The sequence below is a fragment of the Alligator sinensis genome, unplaced genomic scaffold (genome assembly GCF_000455745.1).
Source record: "Alligator sinensis unplaced genomic scaffold, ASM45574v1 scaffold43_1, whole genome shotgun sequence".
In the NCBI taxonomy this organism is placed as follows: domain Eukaryota; kingdom Metazoa; phylum Chordata; order Crocodylia; family Alligatoridae; genus Alligator; species Alligator sinensis.
In genome coordinates this window covers 715,165-739,695 of record NW_005842092.1, presented here as the reverse complement: position 1 = coordinate 739,695, position 24,531 = coordinate 715,165, and positions in this window count along the sequence as shown.

Here is a 24,531-nt window from a genome sequence, read left to right as displayed (position 1 = left end):
CGCTAGCTTTGGTGTCATCAGCAGTGAGCAGGGACTTCCTGCAGCTGCAGATAGCGGTTTTGGGTGGGGTGTGGCAACCGGTGAGTGGGGACCACCTGCAGAAGCTGGAGGTGGCAGCTAATCTCAGGGGGATTGCTCCCCCCGCCCCCTCTATGCATCGCCTATGTGTTTTGTGCTTGGGTCTATTCAGTATCTTATTAATGCTTAGATGATGGCATATAGAGTATGCTTTTAAAAGCTGCAAATGACATCCAGCTAGAATGGGTTGTATGCCCTTTGGGAAATAGCATCAGAATTTGAATGATCTAGATACATTTGAGAAATGGTGCAAAACCAACTAGATGTAATTCAGTAAAGACAAAGAGCAGTTCAGAGTACTAAATTTATGAAGGATAAATCAAATACACAAATACAAAATGGAGAATAACTTTCTAGACTGTAGTAGTGCAGAACAGAATCTGGACATCACAGTAGACCACTAGCTGAATGTGAGGCCACAGTATCAGACTTCTGCAGAAAACAACCTTTCTGAGTATTCATTAACATGTGTGTTACATGCAAGATTAGGGAATTCCATTATTTTACTTTGTATGGCAGTGGGGAGGACTCGGTTAGAGTACTATCTTCAGCTTTGGGCCTAGCATCTTCAGAAGGATGTAGACAAATTGGGGAGAGCCCAGTAAAGCACGGCCACCTAATTCTAAGCCCTGGGGACCACATCAGTGGGGGATGCACCAGGCAAGCCATGAACCATGTGCTACACTGACACTCCCCCGCCCAGCTGCTCTGCAGGCTTATGTGTACCACGCCCTAGCACTGCACTTGCTTCTCTCCCCAACTTCTGCACGGCACATCTCTCCCACTGTTGCGCTTCACCCCCACTAGTTTAATGCTGCACACCCTCTTCCCTTGCTGCACCATAAAAGATTCAGAGAACATGACCCAAAACAAGGTTGAAGGAATTGTGCATTTGTCTGTTAAAGAGAAGACAGATGGGAGAAAGAATATGATAACAGTATTCCAATATATACAAGTTGCTATGAAGAAAAAAGTTAATAATTGCTGACCACATTTACCAGTGGTAAAGAAAATAAATAAGCATATTAATTTGCAGCAAAACAGGTACATGGGTGACATATTAGGGTAAAACTGAACCAGTTAGTGGGGCAGATTCAACAACTTCCTAGGTAATCACTATCACCAGACATCTTAAAGAGCAGGTTAGATAAATATCTGCTAGGACTGCCTTGGTATATTTTCCAAGTCTCACTGCAGGAAAACAGGCTAGGTGACTTCTTGAAGTCTCTTCCAGCCCTGTACCTCCTCATTGATAGAACAGGAAAACAGTAGGGCAGTGTGAAATTTCTCTACCATTTCATTTTGACCAATCTCAAGGCCAAAACAGCAAAATCGGAATAAAACAAAGGCTGTTGAAATAGCCTTGCAACAAAACAAGGCTGATCAAAACATTTTGATCATAGGCTAGGAATGGGAAGTCAGTCCAGCTGGTCTGACTTCCCATCCCCAGCGCAAGATCCAGCAGGGGGTGGGAGGCAGCCCAGTGGGGCTGCTTCCCAGTGCCCCGCACTAGATGGCACTGGGGGCAGGAGGCAACCCAGTGGGGCTGTTTTCCCGACCCCTGTGCTTGATCATGCGGGGGGCAGGAAGCAGCCTCACTGGGCTGCCTCACGTCCCTGGCACGATCAAGCATGGGGGTCGGGAATGAAGCCCAGCTGGGCAATCTAGCACTGGGGATGGGAAGTCAGCCCAGCTGATCTGACTCCCCATCTCCAGCGAAACTGGAAACAGTGGCAAAACAGCCTTTCTGTTTTGATGGAACAAAATGGAACAGCTGTTTCGACTCAAAATGAAATTCAAGATGAAACACTGTTCCGTCAAACCATCAAAACTCACGGTGAAACTTAACGGTGCCATTTTGTACAGCCCTAGAAAACAGGGGTCATACTGGTTTCTCATCAGAGCAAAATCTACAAGCACCTCTGTGCGCGGGCCGGGAGCGGTCCAAGGCTTTCGGGGGCGTGCGGCGGGCTGTAGCGAGCAGCCCTGGCACGTGGGTCGGGGAATGCAGGACGGTAGACTAGAATTAGGCACGGACACTTAGCGGTTGATTAAAGATTTTTTTTACTTACACCGTAGATGGTCGCGGTGCAGGCAAGAAAAACTTCGCTTAAGTTGCAGTTACAAAACTCGCTCGAACAAGACCCGTAGAAAACTTGAGCCTCTTAAACCCAGAAAGAGCTCTGGATACACACACACATGAAGTTTGCTAGGCTCCGTGGACCGAAAGCGCGGAGGGAAGGGTATGTCGAGGGATCACGCGGCGACGGGGAGAGGCTAGAGGTTGATCAGGCCCCTATATCCTTCTTAAGGCACACGCTGGGTTTGTTAGGCTCCATAGCGCTTAGAGTTCTTCACAAGATGTGAAGTTCTCCTTCTCCTCCTCCACGAGATGGTTGTGGAGTCCTCCAACTTGGGCGGAAACCGCTCAAGCCTCTTATACGGCTAGCAAGCCAATCGCTAGCCACCACGTAGGAATAATTTAGAAACAGTCAATAGTGGGACACAAATTTGCATGCGAATGGCGGGAACTCCTTTGCACTGGGGTTTTCTCTTAGCAACTGAGAATTGCACCGTACAAAGAAAGCTCCTCGTGGCGGGAAATAATTCTGCAGTGCCGAAGCGCACGCAAAATCATACCCTTGGGTCATGACACTCTGTAAGTGTTCTAGATTAGAGAACTGGTTAATGGTAACCACTGGCAATATCCTCATTTTAATCTCCACCGATCCTTGCTTTTTTTTTTTCTTTTCTGTTTATTGGTGAATGTGGTTATTTTATAACCAGAAGGACACTGGGATAGTCAGGTGCCTAGAATCAGAAAATCCTAACAAAAAGAACATCCCTGGGATATATATGCTGTTTTATAATAGAACAGAGCTAAAAATACACAATATCCCAATGAGGACAACTAACAAATACTGACAAGACTTGGCCTTGTCTGAAAGAAAAACAGTGATTCATTTCTGCAGAAAACCCTTCCTTTGGCTTTAACCGTATTGGAACACTAATAAGATTTAGCATTTCCTTCTTGTGAAGAGAAACATTCAGAGAAATTCATTTTGATTTCCTTTTCAATCTATGTAATTAAAGGAGAATGGTTTAAAGCAGCAGACCTTTTCTAGGCCTTCCATGGTTCTAGGAAAGGAGGGGAGGGGGAAGTTGCTATGTGTCATTTTCCACATATCCGTATTTTTATTTTACTTGCCTGAGGATTGACTGACCTCTATCATTCATCTTCTCTCAGGACTATTAGAAACTGCAATGAATATAAAACCATGATGGCAAGCTATGCACATCTGTTAAATTAAGTAAACAAAACACAAAATTGGGAGGGGTTGAAATTATTTATAAGTACCCAGTGTGTTGCCTTAGGCTCAATGAGTCTGTGTGAACAGAACTATGGTGCTGACCTCCCAGAGTTTATAGGTCTTTTACTTCACCCTTGCAGTGAGTAAAGGCATTTAATCACTTTTGGGATGCTCCTTTGCTCTCCATTAAAAGTCTACTCTTTTCCTGTTTTGTAACTATTCTAAATTCATATTCAGAAATTAAAGCAAATAGAGAGCATTTGTGGTTAATGTTGAGCTTTACGTCTTTAAACGAAAAGAGATGCAGTGGAAGTCTGAAAACAACTTTTTCATCATACATCATAACTAAGATTTTCCTAAATGATAGTAACTATTTGAAGACCTCATTTTTTGGATGCCGAACATTAAATACTTTAATATTAGCATATTTTTAAAGGGTGGGGACTCTGAAAATCAGGATCCTTTAAGTCACCTAAAGATGACCGCCCCAAATCACTAGTGACATTTGAAAATCCCAGCCTGTTACTAGAGAAGGGACTTTGGAAAGGCCTAAACTTCTGCAGTCCTGCCCTACCTACTGAACAGTTCTGGGAATATAACTTGGGTTGCTTTTAATGAAGTATTTGGTGTACAGTGACTACAGAGGTATATAGCTGTGTGGTAGGGAACTATTTTGTGTATCAATGTTTGCAATTGTGAGGCCACAGTGAAATTTTGCTACTGCCTAAGGTGACCATACATCCTGGTTTGGCTGGTACTGTCCTGGATTTTGGAGGCTGGCCAGGTGGTAAAAATTAAAATGATCTGGATGCAGGGCATGGGGCAGGGAGGGGTAATAGCACAAGCTGTGAAATAGAAATCCCTAGCAGACAGCAAAATTGCCTTAAATAGGGCAATTTGATTAAAAGAATGACCATTAAAAAGGGGAGATGATTGTTAACACCTGTGAAGTAAAGAACAATGGGTCATTAACGGGCCGTTGATTCCCTTAGCTGCCTGAATAGTAATACCAGAACTACATCACACTGCCCTGCCCCACCTCTGCTTGCAGATATTGAGGTTTATATGTACCATTATAGTTAATGTTTGCAGGTCATTTTGGTGGTGATGTTAATGGACTCTCCAACCTAGAAGATGAAGCTCTTACACCCCCCTCAATGGAAGCAAGTGCTGCTTCCCCAAAGAGGGTGAAGCCTAGGTGAATTTTTAAATGTGTATTTTAAAAAATGCGGCATGTGGATTCCGGGGTTCCAAGATGGTGAAGTATTTGGGTTTGGAACCCAGGAATTCACTTAAGAGGAAAAATATACGCTTCCTCATTTCCCATCGACATTTACTTATATCTGGGAAATGAACTGCAAATTCTGCTGTTAAGAGAACATGCACTTAAGTTCTTTTAAACATATGGCATATACGTAAAGGTAAAAGTGTCCCATTGCCCTTGAGGCAGGGCTCCACTATTTCTTTAACCTCAGCATGAGAAAGAGGTGATGCAGTCAGCACCACATGTTAGTTGCCTTTATGCCCACATAGTTCCTGGTATCCATTGCATAGAAGACTAGATGGGCCTTAGGTCCACACTGGAAGACACCTGTGACTGAAGTGTCACTGGAAACAATATATACATGGGCCAGTAGTATCAGGCATCAGAGCAAAAATGGATATTTGTGTAGGTCCCAGCATCTTAAACAAGGATGCAACTCTTTCTTCCCATGGAAAACTGACAGGGAAGTCTCCTAGCAGAAATGTAAGAGTTCTGTGCCTCTTGCATTGTTTATGGGCCCTGTTCTTCTATATATGGGAATCTTCAGTAGAAAAAGAAAAAAAAAAGAAAACAGCAGAAATAAATACCAAACAGTAAACATCCTAGTAAGAATTTATGGCATTGTCAAATACTGCTAGATTTATAGATAATAGGGTTACTCTCAATCATGTAGTACGCCCCCACACAGTTTTTCAGCTCAAATAATTTAACTTGGTATTAAATGTTTTAAAACATAAAATGTTACTGATATAAAACAAATTTATGTAATTTTTTTTTAAAAGCTTAAGCTGTAAAACCTGAAAGTTAATTAGTAATACTGAAAAAAACTGCTTGAGTAAGTTTAGGTTAACTCAGTTTTCTGGCAAAGAGAGTAGTGAAATTAACTAATTTATTCCATTAAATGTCATACATCAATCATTCCTTTTTAGCTCTCGAACCCCAACTCCAAAAATCTGCTAAACCTCCCCCCACCCCCTTTACCTGTCTGGCCTTCCCATATGTGCTTATAGAACAGCAGAATCGATGCCTATGTCAAGGTTTCCTTTACATGTGGGAAGAAGAGACTGTCCCTCAAGATGCTTGAGTTATTTTTTTATCTACAAGAGAAAACACAATAGATCTGATTGAGGAAGCTCTCACAGAATACCCCTTCCATCAATTCCTGGTACTTAGGGTGGCCGTGTCTCCTGGTTTGGCTGGGTCATCCAGGATTCCATAGTCTGGTCCCTGCCAGTTGGTCAAAAGTCCCGGGTCAGAGTCTGGCAGGGAGGTGAAGTGGCATGGTGCGCCAGACAGGCAACTGGGCAGACACTGTTGCTTCTGGGTAGGAGCAAGCTGCTGGACTGGAACAGGTGCCAGGTCGCCCACACGTGGCACATCCTTGCTCCTGCACCAGAGCAGCAGTGCCTGCCAGGCTGCCTACCTGGTGCACTGTACCACTCTGACTCCCCGCTGGACTCCGGCCCAGAGCTTTTGACCAACTGGCTGGACTGGGCTGTGAAATTCTGGAATATCCCAGCCAAAACAGGACACAGCCACCCTGCTAATACTCTTGCCCAGAACTCACTTAACCATCTCCTAGCAGTAGCTGAAGACACTTAAATGTCAATATAGATTTTTGCAAGGCAAGAATCTTTTTGCAAGAAAGATTTTTTCTAACAAGAAAAATGTTAGGGAGCTGAACTGCAATCTCCATATAGCCTTTACCGATTTGACTAATTCCTTTGATAATGTCAGTTGAGATGTGTTGTGGGTAATTCTTGAACCATTCAGATGCTCCTGCCCTCCTCACCCTCCCAACATTTGTAAGCAGTCAGGCAATTACACAACATCAGAACAGCTCCTTTTGTCATTAAGAGCTGGGTAAGCAGGTATGTGTTGTAGCTCCCATTCTCTTCCCACTATTTCTTGCTGCTGTCCGAAAAAGTTCAGGAGTCACTTGTCTGTGAAAGCCTCTCAGATGGAAGTCTTTTGAACAGTCTCATGGCAAAAAGCAATGTGTTTTGTACAAGCTTTAGAAATCTCCATTGAGCGCCATAGTAGCTCAGAGTGAACAAGACCTATGAAAGCTGCTCGTCTACCTCTCTGAAGCCTACACCAGTTTTGGTCTCTCAGTAAATGTAAAGAAAATCTAGGTGATTCTACAGCCAGTTCCAAAAAATATATCCCTGGCCACCTAACATCACTAGCAGAAGCACAACTAGAGGCTCTTGATTTTTTCACCTCTGTTGAAAGTGTTTTTTCTCCAGTTATCCACTGTTGATGAAAATACTATAAGTCAATCGTAAACACAGCTGGTAATCTCATACCTCCTGCTTCCATCTGCTCAGTCTGTGGCCAACAGTTAGCAGAAGACCCATAGAAAGTACATGGAAAAATCTTGTGTTCACTATGAGGCAGTATCATGAACTAGAAAGGTAGTTGGCTGAGATGAGTTTACCAGGGGTCTAATCACTCTTACCTCCCTAGTTGCCAATAAGATATTTAAAGTGGCACAGGCCTATCTGTTCGTTTGTTTTTCTTTGTTAGAATTACAGACAAAAATCTATTTTGTTATGGTACCTAGACATTTTTAAACATGGAAACACTGACACTGTACGAGGCAAGATTCACACCTAGATTTATGATGGTTTACAATGAGAAGCTGAAGCAATCAATTACATTACTGAATATCTTGCATTTTCTTATAAGCTTTATTTATATTAGTTTATTTGAGCTAAATGTCTGTGATGGGGCTGCCATTATAGTGGTTATAATGAGCTCCAAATTCCATGAATTTGAACAGTTCAACAGGAAATATTTTTCTCCTTCCCAAAAGTTTGAGAAACAGGGAAAGTTCTTCTAAAATTCTGCAGTTGATACTACTTCTGAAGAAGAACAAGCAACATTAAACAACTTTCGAATGTTTCTGATTGCTTCAGCTGTAAAATTAATAAATTGAACTTCCACCCACAAAATAAAACAAATAAATGCAATAAATATTGAAGCCCTTTTTACTAGAGACCTGTTCCCCAGAATGTGCTGTCTTGTTAATGCATGTGGGTATTTTAATTGCTTAGAAGAAATGAAGGGGAACTAGTTACCAAGGGAGGTGTCTCTTTTTGCACTTTCATAATTTTTCAGAGGCTCTATACGTAATTAGAGATTGCTGATGCAGTGATTATTGAGAAACAAAAGGAGCTTGATTGTCACATTATAAAGTGAACAAGAGGAAAATTAATTTGTCATGATTGAATTTACTAATAAATAATTAATGGAATCTTCTGTTCTAACACACTTCAACACTGCACTATATTGGGAGTAGTTAATGTTATATAGTATGTACCATGCATCAGCTTTTTAACTGCATGCATTTTTTCCTTTAATTGGACATCAGCTGTATATATGATTTAAATTATAAGTGCTTTACCATGAATAAACAGAACTCAGCTCAAACACTTTCATTTGTGGTTTTGAGTTTCTCTATTGGTTGATGGCTTTTTTCTGCATAGCATCCTCTTTACTATTACTTTCCCTGTACATTCACTGGAGTGAAACACAAAATGGTTCATTTAATTTTAAATGTAACTGTTTTCCTCTTTAATGTGTTAATATTATCTCTCAAGATCAATGGTTCTTAGATAAAGCAAAAGGGATTGTAGAGAAACTGTTGTTTAAAATCTTCCTTCAGGAAACTATTTAAGTAAGTGTTTAACATGAAGCACTTGTTTCTCTCCCTGCCACGAGTAGGAATTAAGCATATAGGAAAATACTGTCCAGAGAAGTAATGCTTTCTTGAATCAGGGCCTAATTTTGCTACAAGTTGAAATGTTTTGAATTTTCACTTGATGTGGTAGAAAGAATTTTCTCCCTTTACTAAGCTATTTATTTTAAGAATAAGATTCAATTTAAAGCATTTTGCTTGGCATTTCCAAGATGCCTTGTCTTGGTTAGAAGGATAGTGAAAGGGATAAATAATCAACAGTTATCCTTTAAGCTAAAGTATTTATTTTATTCTATTGTTATCAATGCATCCTCATTGGATTGCATCATAGGAACAAAAAAGTATCACAACTCACTATACTAAGAGAGATGGTTTCTTTCTTTTTTTTTTAAGTTAAAGAACACAGTTCTATCTTCCCATCTTTAAGAGGTGTCTTCAACTAGCTTAAGTAATCATAGGTGGTTTTGACAGACATTCAAGTCAAATTAGGGGAGATTTTTTTTCTTGAGAAGTCATATAGCTATTAGGCCTGTGCAAAGCGGCAAGTATTTGCTTTGGATTCAGATTTGGCTGATTCAGAAGACAGTGATTCAATTCGGAGATTTGAATCACTGTCCTGATTCAATTTGGCCAAATAATATCCCAAAGATTTGACACCGCTTCGGAGATTCAGCCATAGACTAAACAGGCAGCTGACACAGCTGCCTCCAGCTGGTAAGTCTGTTGGGGTTGGAGGAGAGGGGGAGAGAAGAGGCATCTGGGAGGGAGGGATTGGGGCTGGGACAAGTTGCCCAGCTGGGGTCGGGGGGGCACATTACTCAGGGAGGAGAGGGGGGGCACTGCAGCACTGGGAGCGGGGCTCTGCCCTGCTGCTGCTTGCCCAGCCGGCCCCAGGGGGGGATACAATGCAGACACAGCTCACTCCAGGCAGAAGGGAGCAAACGACATTACAGCATAGCCCCCACTTCCAGTGCTGCCGTACTCACATCAGCACTGGGAGTATGGACTCTGTGCTGCTGTCGCTTGCCACCTAGCACATGGGGAGTGCAGGATGCAGGCACGGCGGCACTGGGAGTGGGGGCTCTGTCCTGCTGCCACTTGCCCAGCCGGGTCAGAGTGGGAAGTGATGCAGGCATGGCACGCTCTGGGCAGAAGGGGGCAAGTGGCAGCAGAGCATAGCCCCTGCTCCCAGTGCTGCTGTGCCTGCATCATTACTGGGAGTGGGGACTCTGCCCTGCTGCCACTTGACAGCTGGTGCATGGGGGGGGCACAGGATGTGGGCGCAGCAGCGTTGGGAGTGGGGGCTATGCCCTGCTGCTGCTTGCCCCCTTCCACCTGCAGCAACCTGCGCCTGCATTGCACCCCACTCCAGCCGTGCTGGCTGGGGAAGTGGCAGCAGGGCAGAGCCCCTGCTCCCAGAGCTGCCATGCCTGCATCCTGCCCTCCTCCCTGAGTCCTGTGCCCCCCCACACCAGCTGGGCAGCACCAGCCCTAATCTCTCCCTCTCCCATGCCCCTTCCCTTCTCCCTCCCCCAACCCCAACAGACAGCTGTGTCAGCTGCCTGTTCAGTTTATGTCCAAATGACTGAATCTTTTCTGAACCTTTATCTGAATTGATTCAGATGCTTCAAATCGATACAGAGCTTTTACTTGGTCTCCTGATTTGATTCAGATTCAGACATTCAGTCCCTGAATCAGGCTGAGTCTCCTCTGAATCAAGTAGGCTACCAAAGCTTTGCACAGCCCTAGTAGCCATACATCAATTTGTCATGTACTTACAAATAGAAAGGTTTTGTAAAACTGTGCACTGGCTGGAATGGTACAACCTGGAGAAATTTTGAATTGTACATAGAAATCAACCCATGAAAAACCAGAATCTCTCTGATTACATAGGCCTTTTCATACAAGACACTTTAATACCACACAAATGTAACGTATAATAAGTTAGAATGTGTTTTCAGCAGTCACACAGTAATGTTTACTATGATCTCTAACATGCCCAGCTCACTGATTGTCGGTCCCACCTTGGCACCTCACAAGAGGTTTGAACTGGTTCTAGTGCAGTGCTGAGGCCCTACCAGCTGGTTGTCAGTCCCAGCCCCAGCACTGGAGCCCTTTCAGTGAGGTGGAAAGTCATGGTTGAATGCCTGGTGGGTTGAGGTACTGTGACCGTAAAGCCCAAAGGGGATTGGGGGCGGAAGGGTAAGGGAAAAGGGGAGGGCGCTGCAAGAATCAGCTCCTCTGCTTTTTATTGTCACTTAGACAATATGGACACCTTGGGGGACCACAGTTGCTCATATTATCTGTGTGGATAGGTCAAATAATAGCTGAAAACATGTTACTTAATACAATCTGAAAATATTTCTCTTATATGAAGTTATAACTTTGCTACACTATGATCACACTTAACAAGTGTTTTACTGCTTGACCACGTGAATGCTCACATTTTAAGTACAGTTAACATATCCTAAGTGTAACGTACAACATATCCCATAGATATCAATGTCTTTTGAGACATTATTTTCTAAAACTGAGCAGATGATGAATCAGTGTAAGAAATATGAAAATCAGGGTTTTTTTAAATAAAAAAGTGTATGCTATCACATTGGATAGATTCACTAAATGCACCAGTCAAGGCAGAGTTCCCTGGCCTCTTCTTTCTGCTTCTAAATCCCATCGCACTTCCCACATATAGTTAACATTTACTTTTCCAAATGCATCCTGACAACATTATTTCAGATCAGGAGTCAGCAGTCAAAGGTCCATAGGCTGGAGGAAGCCCATGAAGAGGTCTGATCCATCATGGCAGATTAGTGGAATGGAGCTGTAGCGTGCTACTTATCCCCCCCTGCAGCACTGCCTTCCATTGAAGGGCCTGCTGTTCCTCCACATCTGCAGAAGCCTATCATGGTAAAAGTTGCCAAATCCTGTTATAGATCACTAATTTTAAATCTCTCTCTGCTTAAATATTAGAACTGTATTAATAGTTTTTTTTCCTATTTCTTGTTTCTGCAAGATGAAAACAGTCTCTAAAGATAATTAATAATTCAACAATTTCATCTTTAGTCCAGTATATGCATATGTTTAAGTTGCCATCCCGTGCTGTTTTCTACACAAAAATTTGTCATTTTTAATTGTTGTTTTCCCAAAATATTTTCTGTTTTATTGATCTCATTATTTTTAGTTGGTGGTAGTGTTTTTTGGGTTTTTTTATTTATTTTTTTGTGGGGGGGTTGTATCTGTAAATAGATTGTCTATGTAGTCATTGCTAGCATTCTCATTTTCAAATACAGATGCAAAGTGATCATATAATCCTTCCAAAATTTGGTCTTCAGTAACAAATAATTCCTTTCTTGCTGTTCTATTAATGTTCCCAGTGGTTTTCTTTTATTTAAATCCTCCATTATATTTAAAGAATCAGTTATCATTTATCTTAATATCCTTAGCTAGCTGGTCTTCATTTTCCTTCCTATTAAAATTAGATTTTACAGCTATCTCAGTTTCTTCACATAACCATATTGAAGTATTTTGTTCCCAGTAATTTTCCACTAACATTTAACTTAAATTATCAGTCATCCTCATTAGTTTTAAAAGTTAAATCTTTAATTATGCATAAAGGTATACCGTCCTATGAGCAAGCCTATAAGATGTAATCTATGGTTCATTTGCATTTTCAATAGGGCCTGTGTGAAAAACTGACATTTCTATTACATAGTATTGCTAAAAATTGGAGGCAATAGTGTCTTAAGTTTACCCAAAATAAACAAAAGAAAGCAATTTTGGCAACCTGAAAATATTTTTAAACTTATTTGGTTGTGTGGGTGGGTGCCTTCTTGGCACCGACCACTCTAATCACTGTTCCCCCACCCGCCACACATGCTCTCTTTCTACACCTTGATGGGAGAAAAAAGAATATAAAAGGGGTTGACAGCAAATAGTGTGATAATAATGGATGTCTGGTGCTCCAGTCTTGGCTGCAGGGCTCCACTACCCCTTATACACTGTCCATGCCCGACCTGTGTCCAGTTGGCCAATTGGCTTCCTTTTCAGATACTAGAACCTTTGCCTATCTTATTTCCTCAGTGGGCTGGTTCCCCCCTCCTCAGTACTTTCTCTAGGTGGGGTCTTTATCCCTCCCCCTTCTTATGTATGCTCCCACAAGCACTACTATAAAGCCTACTCACTTGAGGGTTCTCACACCAACTTCTAGCTGGGATCCTCTGCCTTTCCCCATCACTCCTTGCAAGGGTTCACTGTCTCCACCAGAGGACTCACCCCTGCAGTCTGGTTCTCGGGGTACATCATGTCTGTCTTCATACCACCGGTGTTCCCTCTTTGCCCATTCTAGGTCTCCGTGCCTCTATGCAGATTCAGCACGGTTTGCTTCATCTGCTCCTGTGTCCCTTCTCCAGGGGCACTAGCACTCACCGAAGATTGTCTTTTAACAGGTCCTTCTGGCTTGCGGGGCTAATCAGCGATGGCTTCTGGGGTGAACCTTCATGTTTCCGGAGTCCCCATCAGCATCTGATGTCATCAGGTGAGGAAGTAGCACGTTCACCTTAGGTAAAGGCTCCTCTACTGCTTTTCTACCCTAGAAACAGGGCCTGGTAATGGTCCCCTGTTACATGGTGGAACAGACCATTTTGTTTTTCCCAAATTGTAATGTTGCATTTCAAACTTAAAAATATATTTTTAATAAATTTGAGAAATTTCTAAACTAGAGAGAATTCTAAACTGAGATAATAAAAAGGTTCATTATGAAAACGTTGAAGTGTTTTGATGGTGGTTTTTTTAACTAAAATAATTTGGTAGGATTGTTCCATGCTTAAAAAATATTTTGGTCAACCCAAATCTCCATTTCTTAAGAGGAAAATAGCTTTACCTGATACACTTAATCTAGGTCGATTTTCAAAAGTAAAAATACTCATTTATTTCACTAATGTTTATCTGAAGTTAAATTTGTTAATTTTATATATAGTATATATAGATTGTATATTTTATATCTATACTGTATTATTCTGTATACTAAACTGAGATATGTAACTTTTATTAAGTCTTTAGTTCTATAAAGGTTACTTGGGCTCAGCTTTTTACACAGATTCATGTGTGGCAGTGGTCAGCCTCACAAAGTCTAATTTTGGGAGCTTTCAGAGTGAAATCTACAAATGTGTTTTAGGTGCCTAAATCCCCTATACAGAAAATAGGTTGACTTAGGCATCCAAGAATGGGATTGAGAACACCTGCGGGTGATGCCAATAGGAAATATTAAGGAGAAGGGGGGATTTACACTGAGACTCTAGAGGAAAAGCAAGCTGGATAGGACCAATAGAGAGAAGTGCTAGAGGGAAGAGGAATGAATTAGTCAATCCAAAATAGAATATATGCACTGTGATTTATCTGAAGTACCTGATGTTAGAAATGTGATAATCAATGAGAAACATGTTCGAAAAGTTGACAAGTTCAAGTATCTGGGGTCAGTTGTTTAGCAGAATGCTGAATTAGGTGAAGAATTGAACCATTGAATAACATTTGTGTGGACAAACTGGAAATTGGCAACAGGAATATGACGCAACAGGAAAGTATCAGTGAAGGTGAAGGGGAAAGTCTACAAGATGTAGACTTATAAAGTATCACATTCCCTCTCTCTTCCTGACCCTACTAATCTGGGGTTCCTTCTGCCCAGTGGCACTACCTAAACAGGAGGGTTTAAACAGCCTTACACAGGAGGCACCATGCTGGGTACCTCCACACTGGGTCCCTCGTTGCCAGCAAAGGACCCAGTGCAGAGGCCCCCAGCAACGAGAGCCATGGGGTACTTGTAGATGTGTGGGGAGGCTACTCCAACACACTAATTATATCACGTCAGAACAAACTTGATTAAATGAATCTGCTAGAGCATGCTAATTAGCATGCCTCCAGCAGCCTCAGCATCTCATGTATCAGTGTTCCTGCCCTTCAAAATGGCGCAGGGTGCACATTAACTAAAGCTCTTTCAACAAGCACATGGAGCACTTGGACCATGTGAAATCATTCAGAAAATGCTTCATCATCCCAATCATCAGGATAGTAAATACTTCCTATAGAAGCATTTGGCTTTGGGCCCTACAATATCTCATTATAAACAGGCTCTATTTCAGTTGTGAATGCCCTGTCATTCAGAAGAAATGGTTGTAAATGGAAGCATGAATTAAACCTATGAGCCTGTTATCCAAACTGATATGCAAATAAAAGGGAGACCTGCCTGTGATCATTGGCAGAGAACTGCATGCCACATTCCTACATTGTGGAAAAGGTTCACAATTTGTTATGTGTTTCTAAAAGAGTTCTGAAAAATGGACGGTTACCCTAGACTGTAAGTTATAGCTCTCCAGTCAGGGGATAAAGGCTAATAGCTGTAAAATACTACAATATCACTTACAGCCATGGGAAATTAAGAAATTAAAGCTGAAGTTGACCAGGAGAATAAAGCTGGGAGCAAATTACTTTCTCAGTGTTGTTGCCCAGTGCCAAAGAAGTGTGGGGACACTGATGAAAAATATTTTGGATAAAGCCTGTCTTGTTTGTAGAACATATGGACCATAGTCAATGATTAGTACTTCTAAGCATTTCCACAATAAACCTAATGACCATTCTGGACACCTACCTCTTGGTACAACCCAGAGCATAGAAAGCATTATTAATTATATATTTAATAAGCAATTAAATAAAAATTAAAAATCTTTCAAGCAGAATCGTAGTAAAATACTTCATCTAAGGTCAAGGGAACTCCACTTATCCTGCACTCAAAAGGAGGTGGTTGGATGCCTAGAACTGAGTTCTGCATAGACATTGAATTTGTGGCAAACTGTTCAAAGCTTTGCAAAATTAGTATGACATCCTCACAATGAGTTGGGAGAAGGTGGAATGTCCTTAAAATTATAATTGATAGGTATTTTCATGTGAAAATAAACAAGGGTTAATTATGGCTTGTTTTCATTTAATAAATGTTGTGACATATAATGGCCAATTTTAAAAATAAGATTTGTATCTATGATTCAGATTTTACTTTATATTAAGACAGTTAGGAATTACTGTGAGTTGACATTTCAAGGTCTCTGATGGTTCAAAAGGAACATTTTGATAGGGTTAAATGTCCAATTAGTGTTGGGTCCTAATTGTTGGCACTGGATTTATGACCCATATACCTTGTTCCAGGCAAACCCAAACCCTGAAATCATACAAGACTTCTTCCATTGGATAATAGGCAATTTTTATTGATACACAGTGGTAACAGGTAAGAATAATGCAGTCAAGGCAAACAAAATAAGCCTTCCAATTCTATATCTACCAGTCCTAAGGTTCACAGAGGGAAAGTACATCTGGCCAGTATGTGAGCTTTGCCCTGTGGTTCTTTCTTGAATGTCAGATATCAACAGCCTGGAGATCAAGAGCCAAGGCCCACCCCCTGCCCTCTACTGGGGTGGGAGAGAGAGGCTGGTGCTGCACCTTATGTCCAGGGCGGCCTTGGGTTCCTTTCTTAGGGACCCTTTGCTGCGCTGAAATCCCTCCTTTTGTATTCTTTCTTCTCTTGATGACTTTTCATCTCCAGGTACTGTTGATTGGTTTCCCTGGCATCATCATATTGTCCACATTCTGTTCTGTCAGCATATTCCTTTGTTTCGCAAAGCCATCTCACGCACACATCTTCATTTGGGCATTTACTGGTGTCTTAATTTGGGCATGCTCCAGTTTCCTAATTTGGTTTGTCCACCAAAACCGGAAATCCCAAGGGCTCTGCAGGTGGCCACTGTGACCTAGCCACCTTAACTCATGTTTTGGGGTTCTTAGAGAACACTGTGATTCATATCTTCAGTTTTCTAGCCTTTTTATGCCCACTCCAGACACAGTGGGCCTTGATGGAAACTATAACAAACACAAAGGCTTTTAGAGACCAATTAACCTTCGCCATCCCTGGACCATTGTTCTAATGCATATGTACTTTATCTACAAGCCCATTCCTAAAAGCAAATAGCTAAATATCATTTTCTAGCTAATAATGCTGCTTGATATACATCTGCATGTAAGTCGCAGGAGAGACCTTAAATGTGGCTTTTATCAGGGGATTCTGACTTGAAAATGGGACTTTTCAAAAGCTGTTTACATGTTTTTAAGTTTCTGAAATAATGCTTCCCCTCTCTTTAGATCTTTACCACCACTTCACCTTTCATGACTATAATACATAGGCCATATTTTGCTCTCACTTATAGTAACTTTCATGGACTTGCTTGAGAGTAACAAAGGGCATCATTCAGGTTTGGGTTTAGATTTGTGATAGTCTCATAGATATGAATCAGGACATGTGTGACACTCTCAGATATAATTATTATTACTTAGACTGGACATTTCTAGCCTCTGGATCACCAGGAAAATGAAGAAAGATTCAGTTTTTCTTCCTGGGTTTGGGAAAGGAGAAACTTCCAATGGTCTTCTGTCCTCCCCTTGTTGGTGGACTACTGGTCATGGTTCCTCCCCAGGAACCGGCTATCTGTGGGGAGTATTAGGACAGTATCCCTGAACTCCCAACCCCTATGGCAGAAATCACAATTTGTACAGGACCAAGCACTCTCGTCCAAGGCTGAGTGAGATCTAGAACAATATAGCCCTATGTTAGATACAATCAAAAAGAGCAAAAATATGAAAAAGGAAGGTATCTCTTGCTACCTGGCCACTGTGGGAACCCTTAAGCAATATCCTCCATCTTCAATAAAGAGGATTATTATTCATTACTTTTCATTATAGTCTTTGCAACAAAATAAGCTTAAGCATGAATACTGTATCTAGCAAGTTAATACTGGATTTTACTATATTGTATTTCTTCTAGATTCAGTCACTTGTCCTACTTCAAGCTTAAGGTGTTTTTTCTGCAAAAGAACAATTTTCACATGATCTTTTGTTAAAACAATATGAACGGGGAATATTTCTCTCTGCCTGTCTCGACCTTCATGCCTCTCTCAGATTGCAGAGCCTCCTTGATATTTAAAATAATGTCTTGACATCATCTACACCATTATTTCCAACCAGTTAAGTAAGTAACATCAGCACAGAGGTTTTATCTTCTCTCTGTCCTTTCTGTAGCAGAGTTCAGCTGGTTACCAGTGACCTCCACTATTCTGTATTCCTGTAAGCTAAGCATCAGAGAAAGAAATCTTTCTCATTAGCTTGTCTTAAAATACTTGTGTTCAAAATTAGCACCTGAACAGAATTTGGTTAGGTCTATTGGGAAATAAACGGATTTCCTATGCACAAGCTGGAGCAGCAATTATCTTTGCAAGTGTTCTTAATTGTTTATACAGATGGATTCTTTCTTATTATCAATCCATTGTGGGATTCTAGAAAAGCCATCTTAAACAACAGTATTTTTCCTGTAAGTGTCGTATCACTTGTGTTGTGAGAGAGAGCTTAAAAATACACATTAGGTAAATAAATTAATTTACCTCTGAAAAATTTCTCACTATTCATTGGATCTATATTCAAATAGAGCACATATTAGAACATTATTATGAATGGTAATCTGGTCAGGTGATTTTGATGTAAACAGGGAGTCATGATCCTTAACTATTACTAATGATTTCCTTCCAATCAGGTATATATCCAGTAGAATGATGGGACAGTTTAAATATATATAATTATAAATAGACTTTAGAATGTGAATTAGTTAGTTATTATCAAAGAATATCAACTAACTTATAAATTACCTTTTTTAAGGTGATGCTCATAGCTACTCTTTGCCAATTTTACAGGGCAAATTATCATACATTAAACCCAAAACAAAATATTCAGGTAATACTTTTGAAGATATAATATTGAAATCTAAACAGGGTTTCACTGGCACTGCAAGCTTTTGTGCCACTTAAGCCAATGTGGGAAATTGACAATCTGTTTAGATTTAGAGAAAGTGCTTGAATCTACATCTCTTTCATCCCACGTGAGTGCCCTGACCATGAGGGTCTTCTCTATTCAAGTCTCTCTCTCTCACTCACACACACACACACACACACACACCCTTTGTTTTGTGTCAGTACTGAACAGGAAAGTTTCTGAACTCTTAAAAATGTTTGCAGCACAACCTGTGTTTCCTGCCAACCTGTGTTTATCTGTAGCTTCTGCCCAGATTTCACAACACTCTCCCTCATCTTAGGAAATCTGATATGGGCTAAGCAGAGAGTGCTACTGATAAAGATTTAAAATATCCAAGCAGAATATGAGTTGTTTTCTTATCATTCAGTGAAAGAGTAAGAAGTCTCCTTTATGACTTGAAGCTTTGTCTGAAAAAGAATTCAGTATCTTTCCCAAAACACCTTGTGTCTTACCACTCAGAGTAAAATAAACATTGCAAATCTGCTAGCTAAATTCCATTCTGCAAGTTACTTTTCTTAAGCCTCCTATGAAGCGTTCCTTTGCCCAGTTTCCCATGTTTTTTCCACCCTTATTTTAGCTGTTTCCAAAAATGTTCATTTTGAAGTTAGAACAGAAATGTTGCATACATTCTTTTTATAATCTTCTTCACTCTACCTTAGCTTAGTAGCTCACATAGAATCATAGAATGATAGAAAATTGGAAGGGACCTCAGAAATCACCTAGTCCAACCCCCTGCTCAAAGCAAGACCATCCCCAACTAGACCATTTCAGCCAGGGCTTTGTCATGCTGTGTCTTAAAAACCTCCAAGGATGGAGATTCTACCACTTCTCTAGGTAACTTGTTCCATTGCTTCAGCATCCTCCTAGTGAGAGAGTTTTTCCTAATATCCAACCTAAGCCTCCCTTGCTACCACTTGAGAGCATTGCTCCTTGGTCTGTCATCTGTCACTACTGAGAACAGTCTAGCTCCATCCTCTTTGGATCCACCTCTCAGGTAGTTAAAGGCTGCTATCAAATCTCCCCTGAGTCTTCTCTTTCCCAAACTAAATAGACCCAGTTCCCTCAGCACATCTCAGAAGTCATGTGCCCCATGTACCATAACCATTTTTGTTACTCTCCATTGTACTGTCTCCAACTTGTCCACATCCTTTCTATAGTAGGGGGCCCAAAACTGGACACAATACTCAAGATGTGGTCTCACCAGTACAGAATAAAGGGGAATACTTACTTTCCTCAATCTGCTGGCAATACTCCTACTAATGCAGCCCAGGATGCTGTTAGCCCTCTTGACAACAAGGGCACACTGTTAACTTATATCCAGTTTATTGTCCACTGTAACCCCTAGGACCTTTTCTGCAGAGCTGCTGATTATCCAGTCAGCCCCCAGCCTGTACTAGTGCATGGGGTTGTTCTGTCCGAAGTGCAGGACTTTGCACTTGTCCTTGTTGAACCTCATGAGATTACTTTTGGCCCAATCCTCTAATTTGTCTAGGTTACTCTGAATCCTAGCCCTACCCTCCAGTGTATCTGCTATACCTCCCCTCCCAGCTTTGTGTCATCTGCAAACTTGTTGAGGGTGCCATCCATCCTATCTTCCAGATCATTAATGAAGATATTAAACAAAACTATCCCCAGAACCAACCTCTGGTGCACTCCACTTGATACCAGCTGCTAGATAAACATTAAGCCATTGATAACTACCCATTGAGCCCAACAATCCAGCCAGCTTTCCGTCTACTTTACAGTCCATTCAGCCCACCCATATTTCCTCAGCTTGCTTGCAAGAACACTGTTGGGGATGGTATCTTATGTTAAAGTCAAGGTATATTATTTCCACTGCTTTACCTGCATCCACAGAGCCAGTTATCTCATCATAGAAGGCAATCAGGTTGATCAGGCATGACTTACCCTGAATATTTGCTAACTGTTCCTGATCATCTTCTTCTCCTCTAGGTGCTTATAAATGGATTTTTTGAGGATCTGCTCCATGATTTTTCTGGGGTCTGAGGTGAGGCTGACTGGTCTCTCATTTCCTGGATCCTCTTTCTTTAGTTTCGTAAAGATGAGCACTATATTTGCCCTTTTCCAATCATCCAGGACCTCCCCCAATTGCCATGAGTTTTCAAAGATAATGATCAGTGGCTCTGCAATCACATCAACCAACTCCCTCGACATGCTTAGATGCATTGCATCTGGCCCCATGGATTTGTACATGTCCAGATTTTCAAAATAGTCCCTAACCTATTCTTTCACCACTGAGGGCTGCTCAGCTTCTCCCCAAACTGTGATGCCTGGTGCAGTAGTCTGGGAGCTGACCTTTCCTGTGAAAACTGAAGTAAAAAATGCATCAAATACTTGAGCCTTTTCCACATCATCTGTCACTAGGTTGCCTCCCCCATTCAGAAAGGGACCCACATTTTCCCTTACCTTCCTTTAGTTGCTAACATACTTGTAGAAACCCTTCTTGTTACCTTTCACATTCCTTGCTAGCTGCAACTCCAATTGCACTTTGGTCTTCCTGACTTCATCCCTGTATGGCCATGCAATATCCTTATACTCTTCCCATAAAGAAACATAAAGTAATGTGAATTTGTGTAATTAATGAAATAATACAAAAAAGATGTAAGATTATTTCACACATTTCAGTTATATAAAGGAAGTAGTGTCACTTCATATGCAAACCTGTGTGCAGTTCTAATCAGACATCTGGTTAGGCCTTGCAATTTTATAATATTCTGGTTGGCTCATTTTAGATTTATGATTTCTTATCGTCTTCTCAGTACATAATTTGAAAATGCTAGCTTTAGTGCAAAAGAAACCCCTTATTAGGGGTTAAGTCCCTTTGTTAAGTCCCATTATATTATAGAGAAATTACTGGTCACATTTTTAGCAGATAGTCTCAGTTCTTTGCAATACTCTGTGATCAAGTTGCTTAGGCAACAGGACTTTCTTGAACTTCCTTGGTTTGTTACAGAATGTCTTGTTACAAAGCACCATTTAGATTTATTTTATCTAGTAATAACATACATGATGGTAATGCTAAATATTATAGCTTGATGTAGTGGATATTTGTAACAAATATATAGGCAACAGAAAAGAAACCTATAAAAGAAACAGTTACTTTACAAATCAGTAAGAGTTTGTGGTTAAGCCTCGCTAGCTAATTGCTGTGGCTACTCAACATCTCCCTGTCAAACAAAAAATAACATCTGTCATTTGACCGGGTTGAAAGGTATACACCTAAATTTTGCTGAAATTCTGGCTAATGTGTATAGGTATCTAGTTTATTATAAGCTCCATAGTTTCATCACTATGGTATACAGTTCACAGGTGACTGTTGCTAGCCAGCATACTGAAAATACTGATATATTGCAAATGTGTTAGTAATGCCTTTTTTTAACATATAGGACTAACTGAAAATAAGAACTCTAAAAACACGTGTAGGATTACAGCAAAAACAAAATACTCGGTGTGAAATTGTATTTACTTTTCTGTTCAATGTATTCAGTAGATTAGTTATCTGGGATAATTTCTGAATTTCTCTATCATTCTTTCTCCAGTCCAGGATGTAGGGGTTTGTTTCATATAACTGATATTCAAAGGTGCCAATCTACCACATAACAATTAGTCCTACAACTCTCATGCTATTGTTTCTGTATCCAATATTGTTCTGATATTCTTTTTCTGCAAATGATCTAATACAATGTCCACTTAATTTTGCAATGGGAAGAAGGTTATTGCAAATCATACTTTACTGCCCTGGTGTTTTTAGAGAAAAGATAGGAAACGTGAAGGTTCATGAAATGGAACTTTATTTTCAAATGTAAATCACTATTTCCAGACATTTTTTCCTCATTGTTTACTAAGTTGATCTGTGCTGTCAAACTCTGATCCAATCTTCAGTACCTCAGACTTGTCTTTAAAATGTATCTAATGTAGATACTAAAGTAGATATGTTACATATTAGTACTATGATACAGTATTGATATTAACTAGATTGGTTATGTTGCTTAGGTTAATTTACCAAAGGAAAAGAAAATTATGTGTGCACATACATGGAAGAATTTGCATTGTTACTATATTTGTTTGTATCTTAAAGGCATTGTTTTAACAAACAAGTTTTAGAATTTTTTTCAAAACAAAACTTAAAATCTGTTGTTTACTATGAGTGTATCCTTGTTTAGCCAGCATTATCCAGCAATGAAAAACAGGAGGTCTCCTTTACAGTTAAGTTGCAAAGCTTCCACAAAAGAAGGCTTTAATTTCTTATGATTAATGACTTTTTTCACATGTGAACATTTTAGTCTAAACACAGCTTCAAATCTAAGATTCGAGCATTTGACACCCTTTAGGTTAATTTGCCATATTTATGCCTGCAAATACATGGAAAAATCTGCATTGTTTCTGTATTTGTTTGCATCTGGATGTCATTGTTTTAACAGAAACGTTTTAAGAAGTTAAGACTTGATTCTTCAGCTTTAAAATGAGCAATGATGATCTACAAAGCGTCAAAGGGGCTACTTGCTTAAGCAAGTACTAAAGCTGGGTGCATCTACACGAGACACTACAGCACCATAGCAACATGCTATGGTGCTGTAGTGTCAACGGGCAAAAACTGTGATGCCACAGCTACATTGCCATAGCGATGCACTCCCTTGGTATAGCGTGTTGCTATGGCGACAAAGCGGATAAAAATAACTGTGCCACGTGGACAGTGCAGTATGGGCTGTTACTGTGCCATCTGTTACTACGCAGAGCCACCCACCTCACTGTGCCAGGACCAAAACCATGCTTCAGGAGTCTCCCTGGGGAGCCTACTGCTGGCTGGCCCCTTTCCTGGAGAACACCCGCAAATCTGGGGTAACGCTGTCACCACCCAGGCACTGGTCTCTGTTAGGGCTCTGTGCAGCCTGGGATACACATACCCTGCAAGCATTGGGGGTGTTTTTCCCACTGGTAATATGTCTGCGTGCTTCTTTCAGCCCAAAGCCTCCTAGGGTGACCTCAGGTTTGACTGAAGGAAACACAAACAGCCACACTCACCTTAGCCAGCCAAGCATAGGGAGTGAAAAGGCCTGTCTCTCCTCTTAAGAATTCACAGCTTGTTCAGGGGGAGAGAGTGGGGGTAGTACAAGGAAGTTATAAATACACTTTGAGCAAACACAAGTAATTTGAGCCTTTTCAGAAACTGGATTCAATTATTCTATTAAAAACAACTGCCTAGATTTATTTCTAGACTTCTTGTTAGATTCCAGGTTATTATTCATGGAGAATCTTCCAAGCCAGAGTCAGGAGGTACTTTGCTTGTGGCTTTTCAAAATATCCACTGGAGGAAGAGAGAGCTCCCACCTCCCTTAGGAATTTATCCAGCCTGGTCACCTGGGTGACCAGGTTAAAACCAAAGAGCACCAGGTGAAAGAGAGAGGGGTGTGTGGGATGACCCAAAAAGGAGGGTAGGGAGAGGGGGATTTCTTCACACCGTGTTTTAGTCTAGTTACCTAGTGGGAAGGTAGCACTTACGTAGGAAGCAAAAGATCCAGGTTCTAAGCCCCTTATTCCCAGAGGGAGCTTGTATCTTCATCTTCTGCTTCCTAGCAGAGTCCCCTATCCTTCAGCCACACACTAGGTATTATCTACTCCCCCTCCCCAGCCCTTCTTCCCATAATCAGTGTGTAAATTTAATAGAGAAATGTCTTCTTCACTTGATGCAAATACCCAGGGACTCATTTTATCCAGAGCAGGAATCATCTTACTGAACTACATAGCCTCTAATTTGTTACCTTCTTCCTGGCCCCACACATCCTCCTCTCTTGGCTTCCCATGGTCCAGTTTCAAAGGTAAGGGCTGGAGAAGGGCTTAAAGAATGCCTAACTTGTGGCCTGGTGGTCAGGGCACTGCATAGGTAAGTAGGATTATGTAGGTGATGGGCTATCTCATAGCTCAGGAAGAGGCAGGGAGCTTTCTTTCTGTCAAAAGGGCTTTATTTCAACTGCTAACAAACACACAAAGATGGGTGACAATTTCCTGTTTGGTGTCATCATGTCATTCCTCAGGATTAATCGGCGGGAGTAGGGGAATACAAATCAATCTTCTCCTTCAAGGAATATGAATTGGATCCCATTTTCTGTTCTAAAATGATTTCATTCAATATTTTTTAAATAAGACTATGTGAGTACTACACAATCTGAGTAAGAATTGAAGGGTGAGACCTTTTAATTAGGGCCCTGAGAAAATCATGATATTGTGGACTGCATGGATACCATGAAATTAGTCCTACA